Genomic DNA, 7,509 nt, shown 5'->3' with positions numbered 1-7,509 from the left:
GCCTGGGTAAAATGGGTAGCATTTTAAAATATGGATGAAAAAAATATTCTTGTTTTTTCAAACTCTTTGGTCTGTTCTCAACCATAAGGTGCTATTGGTTTTCTTTTGAACACGTAGTGTCTTTTCGCTGTATCTTAAATCATGCTGTGCTTATATTTGTAGTTTCATTTCATCTCGTTTACTTTAAACAGACTTTAAATCTTCCGCTCCTCTCTGTGACTTTTTCCAGCCACTTGCATGCATAAAGACTTTACTCAGCAGATGTTGGTGCTACCAGTAATGAAAAGAATCAGTCTACCAACCAAATGATAATTTACCACCTCTATCTAGTCAGCATCTGCTGAGCAATAAATATAAATTGCTTAAATTTGCTAGGCATGTTAATGTAACTCACCATCTGTACTAGTATACCTTTAGTTTTTTTCTGCAGTTTCTATGGCTGGCACGTGTGAACAGACAGATGCACGACTTACACTTAGCAAATAAAACACAGACACAGAGAGATGAACATACGTACACAAATACAGTATAAACTATTTAAAAGAAATGCTCGCTCCAGCATTTTTGCTAAATTGGAAGTACTGTCAAATATTGACCCAACAGAAATATCATGTCAGACATTTCCTCTTTTCTGCACCAAAAATATGTGCTCTCTTCTATATTAAAAGCAAAAGTTGCTGCTGCAGACTAAAGCAACGGTGAAGCAGAGAGCAGTGTAGCACAACACAGCTCTCAGAGTGTGTAATGAAGATAAATTAAGACGTTTTGTTCGTGGATACTGCTGTGCTAGTCCAAATGCTGAGGATAGCCATCTCCTTAGCCTTTTCTTGGGAAATTAGGATTCAGTCGGCTGCAACAGCACATACCACCCTACAAACTACAGATGTCACATTCTCGCAGTGTTAGAAGCGCGAAAGTGTTCACTCCAGCACTGACAGAAAGAGACAGACTTGAAGGAAGGAAGATTATGTAAAGAACAGGTCCTGCCAAGTGAAATGACTGCTCAGAGATGTGTTCCAGCCATGCTGTTGATTTTACAGCTATAGTACTCTGGCATGTGTCTTAATCATAAATGAGAGTGAGTGAAACCCCTCAGGAATCTGCCCAAAACAATTTAAATCCATCATTCACAGCTTAACATGCTTCCAGCAAGTCCACATCAAAGTTAATTACTGTGTTTGGAAGAAGAAGGCAATGTGGCGCTATACTCACAGATTTAACCCACCAGTATTAGTTTAGCTTAACAGTTAAGAAAGTTTTCGAACCTGCCATGCAAATCATGGGACATGTGTGTCAGGTTCTAATTTTTAATCCTTTTCTTGCTGCAAAACACCACCTCTCTAATTACATGGCATGGCTGTCTTCTTAGTGCCAACAGCATGTTGTCATGTTGTCCCCCAAAGCTGTAATTACATTTCATATGAAAATTAGTTGGTTACACCTAAATGTCTACTCAAGAAAAGAACAGCTCTATTAGACTGGTGCTAATGGGGGACCAAACACAGATTATCAGTGGCTGAGGTTTGTAAAGACTGGCTGAATGTCTCCTTCCTCCTATATAATCAAATATTCTAATGTTGCATGTTTGTTCCATAGCTGTAAAGTTGCAACATATACATGCCTCTTTATTGAAAAACAAGGCATAAATTTAACTTGTGGTGGTAGAAAGCAGTAGGGTAATAGGTTACACTACAACAAAATAGAAGCTGACATGTGCTCACTGGAAATATGGCAGTGTTTTTTATTTAAAAACCTTGATGTGTATAGTGTGACCAAGCCATCCATTATGGTCTACTTTATATTCCAAACAATTCTATATGATTATGTAAACCGTTAATGTGTGGTTTTATTACTGTCAGTTACAGGTTCTTTATTCTGTGTTTTTTGGGTAAGATTCAAAAGTGAGGCATTGCTCTTTAAAAAGTTAATTCCTTTTGTATTACTATCAAACTTTGGATCAAGGGGCCTCCTCTACAACCATAATAGCATATTGTTCATACAACACTGAAAAATACTAACTGATTGATATTTCATATCCTCTCATCGAAAACAATCCGCTGACCGGAGGTAGCGCTCTAAAATGATGATGTTTAAGGTAGTACACACAAAATATAATGGGCTTATCTTCTGACAATTCATAATGTACACTATCAGGAAAGCTCTCTAAACGATGTAAGTGCCAACAAGTAAAGCTGTAAAAAGGACCCTTAAACTACTTCTTCTCAAAAGATGTGATCTAAAAGCTGATAAGAGCTACAAGCAGCAGAATGGATCAATTGTGCAATAGGAAGAGCATTCACTCATGGGTACTGTTTAATTAATGATGGGAGATAGAGATAGGCTGTTAGCTCCATATTGTCAGTCAAACACGCACAGCAGAGGGTGGCAATATGAGCTAAGTAACTGATATGTGAAACAGAAGGCACTAATCTATACTCTCTAGTCTAGAACCATTAATGTTCTGTTGAGAGGGTGGGGATGCTGTCACATGACACACAAATGTTTTCTTTTGTTTTAAATGCAGAAAAACAAACATTTTAATAAATAATAAATATATAGAAATAAAGTTCATTTATTAAGGATATAATAAAGTCTTCAAAAAGTAAAATTTTAGGTTGTGAAAAGAGCATAAAAGAAGCAGTTGCACAGAAATGAACTGAGGACCCATGTTTAATTTTATAGAGAGGACACATCCCACCTTTTTATCCTGACATAACTCAAACAAACACTCTTTTCCACCAAAGGATTCTCCTGATCTTACTTTGAAGTTCAGTGAGGTAGTAAAGCCTATTGATCCAGGAAGTCTGTATGGATCTGAAGTCAATCATGATCATCAATAAACACTTGTCCTGTCAAACAGTCCCTTGACAAGGAGTCAAACATCACCTTCAGACCTCTTCTTGGTTTGTTAAATAATTGGTTTTTCATTTTTGTTTTCAGATTCAGTATTAGTTTTACTATTGATATGGTTTTAAAATCTGGCCTCAAAGGGTGTTGATCTGAGGGAAAAAACAGGCAACACTACATATCCTTGAACCTGCTTTATCGTCAGTTTGGGCTCTAAATATGACCTGAATTCACAAATGTAAATCATGGAGTATAAAATAAGATTTGAAAAAATGTGACTGACTTCATAAACTCATCATGAATTTACTAACCTGACAGATCAAGAGAGCATTTTCTATCGACATCTACAAAGACTTCTTTATAGAAGAATCTCCACCTACTGGTCATTACAAAAAATGCAGCTTTAAGAGGCTGTGCATTAGTTTTACTTTTCAGACCCTAAAGTTAACAGGTAACAAATTTTCCTGTTTAAATGAATACAGCGGAACACCAGGTGTTAACACCAAGTTAATTTTGTATTTAAAACTTTAATCTGCGAAATTGGTGAAACATGCTAAGCCAAAGTTAGCCATTTGCTACATACAGTAGCTGTTTATTGCTTATTACCTTAACAAGGTGAATGTTAAAAATAACGATAAAAAAAAAACATTTTTTGTCATATTTCACAATAGGCTAAAAATGAGGAGAAAATTCAGCAGCAAGACTCGACTGGAAATGTGTATAAAAAATTAGTTTTAATAAATTATCAGTGCCTCACACATGTGTTAATGGGGCTGTAGACGTGTATGTATTAATGAACAAAAAGGGGGGGGGGGGAACCCAAGTCAGCATTATATGCGCACTCTTGAAAAGAGGGGGTATATTCAGCCATTTACAAAGCAGGTTTTTTCCACCCCCACTTAATCAACTTCAGCATCAAAGGGACCAGCAGATAGAAAAGCATATTCCGACCAAGATCTTTGTACAGTGGCAGAAACCGATGCACTGATGCAATGCCACTCCTTATAACTAACTAAGGGCCACCTTTTTTTCCTCAGCACCAGGGAGATGGGATGCTGCGCTGCAGACAGAGCCTCAGCCGGCTGCAGCGGTGGAGGCTGACAGAGAAGAGACTAAACCAAAGCTACGTCCAGCACGACGCACGGCACCTCCAGTAAGCTTCCCGAAGTCAAGGAAGAGCTTTCACGCTTCTAGGGGGTAAAGAGCTCGAGACCGAAAGAAGTGTACCTGTTTCCTGCTGTTTGTGCTTAAGGATGTGCTGTTTGCGCTGGCTAACCACATAGAGCGGCAGAGAGGAGGACCCGGACTTCACTGGATATAACCGCTGCCATTCCGTCGTTTGGGTCAGCTACCACAGCAGCTATCACCCGGAGACCGAGGACGACTTTTTTGTATTTCCGTGAGTATTTTAAAGTATTTCACTTTACTCGCATTTCTTTTATTTTTCCCATCGATTGTAGAGCTGGATCGGTGAGAGCGAACGCGGGTTGTCTAAAGAGAGACAAGTTCTGGAGATGACAGCCTGGAGATATCCATGAAAAAAAAAAAATAAATAAATAAATAAATAAATAAATAAATGAAAACCTGTAAGGAGCTGAATAGTTTTTTTGGGGGGTGCATTTTAGATTTTAGACTGTCCGCTTTGCTTACTTCTAACCACGCTGCTTCAATAACTTCTACCTTTTCCAAAAGAGTGAACAGAGTCAAAATTAAGCATGTGGGCGATGGAGCTGTTTCAAGATGCACAAAACACACAACAAAGTGTCAAATTGAACCATTTCAGCTGCTCATCGCGCCTGGAGGTAGCTGAAATAATGACTTCAGTTTTGAAGTCAAATTAGCGGTGTCCTACAGTAAAGCTTCAGCAGTCTTAAAAAGAAAAAAAATGTGTAGATTTGAGCTCTAGCATCTCAAATGGGTCCATTAAATGTTCTGTGTAAGAAAAAGAGCTGCACTGTGAGGGCAGGAGAAGAGCTGTATTTTTGGAGGGAGGATTGCATCTTTAGGTTAGAATCGAACAGGAGGCTTCTAACACACCACTTACCACACAAGTAGACCCATAGGAATTATCCAATCAGAGATATGCAGATTTGCCAAACTCTAATTTTGCAGCTTGGCTGCGTTGAATGCAAAGTGTAATACTATGGTCTAAGTGCACTGGTGACAGTTGGTTGTCCACTGTGGCTTTTAGCCTCACAGACTTGTGTTTGGTCTTATTGATGTGTTTGGATGATGCACAGAAATGAAATGGCTATTATTAAGCCATTACTCAATTAGGATATGTTTTCTTTTCTCTTTTTTCCCCCTCAGAAGTTTGCGTGACTTTCTTCTCAATGACAGTAATTAGCCAAGCGGTGGCAGAAGGAATTAAGTCTGTCAAAGGAAAATGCACCCTTTCAAGGTCTTTCTGCTGTCAGTAACTCCCCTGCTGCTTGGGGTTTTCTTCATTTTTAATGTATGGCCACTCCGAGGCACTAAGAAACAGCATTGTAATATTTTAAGGGTAATTTCTAATTTAAAGTCACTAAGTATGTCAATACAATATTTAAGAGTCATAAAGTTTTAAATGATGAACCTCTTGAACAGTTTTTTTTTTCTAAAAATATAGAAACTAGTTTTGTCTGCATCCTTCAGTGGTTCCCAGAAGCTGACATATAGTAGCAGATGTTCAGATCTGCTTTGAAGGTGGTAGATGTTCATACCCAGCATGTATCTGTGAAGCTCGAGAAAGACATTTTCCAACAGTAAAAAAACAAAAACAATTGTTCTTACTCCATAAATTGTAAAATTGTGAAATATATGGCATTCGCTTTATTGACACCCAGCGTGTTACATACGCAATGGTGTAAGTATAGTTTGTGTATGTGAGAGTGGGATATGCTGAAAGAAAAGTAGCCTTCGCTCTCTGATTTGCCTCATGAATTGTTCTAAACTCTGTGGCCTGTGTCACATACAATACACCGTGGCAGAGCTACACTGCTTGCAACATGGATGCAGTCAATATGGAGTTTTGCTACAATGTCAAAAAATTCAGGCAAATTCAGCAAAACCATTTGTATCTTTGTTTTCTTACAGCAGTGGCTTTCTGTTTTATTTTCCCCTGATTCCAACTGGTATATTTCACTCTCAGCATGAGGACAAGGCTCCACTTTAACAAACGTGGAGCATTTATGACTCAAGGAAGCTTTCCATATTTCACCATGAAAAAAAGGGTAAAAAACAGAAACCTCACCTAAATATAGGTCAAATTTAACACCAATAGCTAAATATCTTTAAATTATTTCTCTAAAACTGTATAGCAGTGTTACAATCATATAACCCACATCACAGTGTAGCTCTATCATGGTTTTCTGTTAGTGTAATAGAGCATCCATTAAGACTTAATGATGGAAGTATAACTTGGAGGCATGCTTGGGATTTCAAATGTCCTATAATTTGCCTTAATATTATTATAGATATATATCTATATTTCATAAGCCCTATGTGCTTAAATGATTGCCATATCAGTTCATTGTACAGCTGGGTTTAATTTCCTAAGATTATCTGAAAATGGCTCATCTCACCAAGAGATGTATAGTTCAAGTCACCAGATGCAGTAATCAAAAGGAGATTCACCTGCATATCAGGGGGAAAGGTGGAGGGAACGCACAGCTGTGCTTGTTTCACTTGGCATGAATTAGAGGTTACCCCTATCTTTATCATATGTAAATCAGTTATTTGCTTGCAGCGCATGCTTTAAAATGTTTGTAAATCCACATGGGGGCAGGTGTGAGATGAAATGCAAATTAGCAAATCGGCTAACCTTGATTGAAATGAAAGATGTCTTGATGTTACAGCTGCCCCATCCTCCTAAATTAAATGACTATTGACATGGGCCAACAGACACGCATTTAGGGTATGGCTAATTAAAAACGACAACTCTGGTGAAGGCCTTTGGGACACTTGGGGAAAAAAATGCATATCATCAGTGACAAGAGAGAGGCTAGGGATAGAAACTGTCTCACCACCCAAGGGAATCCTATTTTCACTGACAAATCTGCAACTAATAACGTGAAAACGGACAAAAATGTTGTGTGGAGCACAAGTGGCGCTCAACATGTCCCTGTAGAGTGTTGTGAGCAAAGCTATTCAAAGGATAATATGGTATCACACTATATGCCGCTTTATTGTATAGAGCACTCTGAAGCTACTTCTATGGTGACAAAAGCGCAGTGAGGCAGTGATAGGAAATTGCTGAGCATCCTCAAATATGTAAACAACATGTTTTTCACTGTCCAGAGGATGCAAGGGCTTAATTTTGTCCTCAAAACATAATCGTGACTAACAATGTAGGCCCTGGGAATATTCCATGCAGTGATTTGAGATGACACGCATTTGTTGGATTAAAGAAATTCCTTTTAAGAAGTGTTGGTAATCTTGACAGTGGCAAACTCCTCTTTGGCTGTCTTCCTATCTAGCACTTTGTTTGTAAGGCAGGCTGGTCTAGCAGAGCCTGGAAGACAAACATCCCTCATGACCCATCTGACAACTTAATTTATATAATTGCTTAGAAGCATCTGTGTAAGAAAGACTGACTTTCAGCACCCTCATCCACTTGTCACTGTTATGAATGACTTGGATTTGATGTCCAATGAGTCAAACAGACAATTTTAAGTCGCACTG

At 38.4% G+C, this 7,509-nt stretch overlaps 1 protein-coding gene across 4 annotated transcripts in view; it reads left to right on the top strand.

Annotated features, from left to right (window-relative positions):
• The first annotated feature begins 3,728 nt into the window (after positions 1 to 3,728).
• Positions 3,729 to 7,509, top strand: part of cntn5 (contactin 5) — a 117,780-nt gene continuing 113,999 nt past the window's right edge. For all 4 annotated transcript variants that reach the window (XM_063493593.1, XM_063493592.1, XM_063493590.1 and 1 more), the window contains exon 1: positions 3,729 to 4,246. The gene's annotated coding sequence lies outside the window, so the exon portion shown is untranslated. The remainder of the gene's footprint in view (positions 4,247 to 7,509) is intronic.

The sequence above is a fragment of the Pelmatolapia mariae genome, linkage group LG14, assembly GCF_036321145.2.
Source record: "Pelmatolapia mariae isolate MD_Pm_ZW linkage group LG14, Pm_UMD_F_2, whole genome shotgun sequence".
Taxonomy (NCBI): Eukaryota; Metazoa; Chordata; class Actinopteri; order Cichliformes; family Cichlidae; genus Pelmatolapia; species Pelmatolapia mariae.
Note: the sequence above shows the minus strand (reverse complement) of the source record. Positions and strands in the feature narration are given on the sequence as shown.